Source organism: Chinchilla lanigera, unplaced genomic scaffold, assembly GCF_000276665.1.
Source record: "Chinchilla lanigera isolate Chin_1 unplaced genomic scaffold, ChiLan1.0 scaffold00020, whole genome shotgun sequence".
NCBI lineage: Eukaryota > Metazoa > Chordata > Mammalia > Rodentia > Chinchillidae > Chinchilla > Chinchilla lanigera.
Genome location: NW_004955421.1, coordinates 24427893 through 24430877, shown reverse-complemented (window position 1 = coordinate 24430877; position 2985 = coordinate 24427893).

Below are 2985 nucleotides of genomic sequence, written 5' to 3'. Positions count from 1 at the left end.
CTTCCGCGCCCCGCCGTGTACCCCGCGAGCGTCGTGGGCAGTCGCCGCGCCCCCGCCTTCGCTCGGACTGCGGCCGCCAGGGGGGCGGCGCGCCCCGCGGAACTCTCCCCGAGCGCGGGGTAATTTCTCAGCTGATTTTGATTGACACACTGTCCCTGGGATCATGTGTTAATCCCTTCTTCACTCAAGCCTTTTCATAACTCATTTCTCGCCCGCTAGATGGGGACTCTGATGGTTACCGAGGCAACGATGATAGCGCTGAGCTATTTCCCTCTCTGCGAGGAGGCCATTATTCCGCATGCATAGGCCTTTGCAGCAGAGGTCGTCGCAAAGTCATCCACAACACCGCGCACGTCTGTTAAACTTTTATTCTCCTTTTCCCCAACACGGAAACTAGTTTGCACTTGTAGCGGGTCTCGCCGTCCCCGAGCGCGGCGCCCCTGCTCCCCCAACGGCGGGTCGCTCCGGCTCCCCCGGCGTCGGGACAGGACGAGGGAACCGACTGCGCGGGAGCTCCGCCTCCGGCCCTTCCAAACTACAGCCCGCCCCCGGCCCCCACCGTCCCCCGGGCACGGCCGCGGCGCCGGGCTTGGGCCCCCCAGTCTGCGGGTGCGCGGGTGCCGCCCCGCCCCGCTCCCCAGCGGCGGACTCGGATTCGGCCCGCGGGGCTGGTGCGCGGGCGCGTAGAGCGCAGCCCCGTCGAGGGGCGCCCCAGGAGACTCCCCTGCCTTGAAGCAAGCGCGACCCACCTGCAAGGCCCCCAGAGTCGACGGGCCGATGGAGGTCGCCGATGGCCAAGACCTCCGCTTCCTCCTCGGCGGCCCCCAGTTCCTGCCGTCTGCCTCCGTCCCCGTGCTGCCCCGCTTCCACACCGTGTCCGTCCCGAATTGAACCCAGGGCCGTTGCACTGAGCTGCGCCTCCAACCCCCTTTCTGTATTTTGAGACCAAGTCTTGCTACATTGCTAAATTTCTCAGGCTGGGCTGGGATTTGTGACCTCCTGCCTCAGTCTACCGGAGTGCTAGGATTACATTACAGGCACGTGCCACCAGCCCGGCTTTTTTTTTTTTAAATGAAAGCAGCGGACACCCGGGGGAGCAGCCCCTCACCCGTGGTCTCTCGGTCAGGCTCCGTCAGCAACCACCCCACTGCTGTGAGCGTCGCTGCCTTCCTGGCTGCCCGGCTCGTGCGCCCTCCTGGACCAGAAGCGTGTCCCCAGGGACCCCTCTCCAGGACAGCCTGATGGGACTGCACGCGTATCACCCAGCACTCGCTGTGAGGTTGAGGCCAGGCTGGGTCACATAAGGAGTTCAAGGCCAGCCTGCACTCAAGGCCAGACCCTCACTCAAGAAAAAAAGTTTAAGAAGGAGATGCCTCTTCTGGGTCACCTTGATGTCACCGCCACAGGCCCAACCTGCCAGGACCAGGCCAAGGAGGTGGCCCCGCGTAGGACAGGGTCCCTAACTAAGCGGGGCCGAAGCAGGCGGGGACCACGGCCCGGGTGACAGGTGGAAGCTGCCCCACGGGGCTGGGGTCCCCTTCGAGGCGGGTCACCTCGCCACGCGGCCGGGCAGTGACCTGTTGCCCCCTTAGGGGGCTCCCACCCACGACAGTGGGCCGGAGGGGTTCAGGAAGAAGACAAGGAGGGGACCGTCGCCCTGGGAGCCCCCAAGGACGCTTTTGTGGGGGTTCCTGGAGGCAAGCTCAGGGCCTCGGCCTGCCGGGCTGCTGCGCGCTGAGCTGGAGCCTGCGGACTCGGCAGCCCTGTCCTCTCTCCACTGCAGCCCTTCTCAGGGACGCGACCTGCGATCACCCAGCAGGCAGGCTCGCCCCGGGGTTCTGGCCGCTAGAGCGCCCGGGGCAGGGGCAGGGCAGAGGCCACGCAGACAGACGGTGGCGTGAGCGGCGCGTGGGCGGCCGGCCGGCCCTTTGGAAGGGAAACGCGTGCGGTGAAGGCCACAAGCCGAGCAGAGGCTGCAGAGACTTCCTGTCTGGGCCCGCCCCGCCGCGGAGGCCAGAGGGTCCAAGCAATGTCCAGGTCCTGAGTGCCGAGCAGCCTGCAGCCTGCAGGACCTGGCGACCGACCGTGTGGGTGAGTGGCCGCGGAGCAAGGCTGCAGTCCAAGAGGGAGGCTGGGCCGCGTGCTGGCGCCGTCGCAGGGGGTGCGGGTGGGAGCAGGCTGCCCTCGGCCAGGGCCCTTCCGGCCTCCCCGTCGAGGGCTGCCCTGTTCTAAGGTGCCCACGCCGCACACTCTATCACCAAGCGATGGAAATTCTGTCTGAAGACAAAGGCTGTCCGGATTCCTGGAAGCGTAGGCCCTCGCGCCAAAGAGAGTAGGGTATTATTGTACAATAACAGCAGTCCGGTCTCTCATAAACTAAACGGGTTACAAGCGTTACCTCACTAAGCACACGGAACATCCTCTAAGACAGGGGGATCCCTTTTTGCCCATGACACTGTCTGACTGTGACACCGGCTCTTGCCCTGGACAGCGCTCCCGCGCTCAGCACACCGAGGCACAGCAGTGGAGCTGGGTGCCTTCAGACCTCCGCGTCGTGCTGTGCCCTCCTGACTGGTGTCCTGCTAAGCTTTCTCCGTCCTCAAGACGCCCACAGGAAGAGCAGGAGAAAGACAAGCGAAGGGATCCTTCCCGATGCAGTAAACAACTAAAATGCATGGCCTGAACCAGCCTTGGTGGGGCAGGCCTCTCATCCCAGTACTGTGGGAGGCTGAGGCAGGAGAATCACAAGTTGGAACCCAGCCTGGGCAACTTAGCAATTTTGTGAAGACCCGATCTCAAAAAAATATACATTTTTAAAAAAATTTTATTTATTTATTTTTTTGGAGAAGGGCCGAGGATGCACCTCAGCACAAAGTGGGTGTGTTCAAATCATCCTCAGTGCAAAGAAAGAAAAAAAGGAAGGAAGGAAGGAAGGAAGGAAGGAAGGAAGGAAGGAAGGAAGGAAGGAAGGAAGGAAAGAAGAAA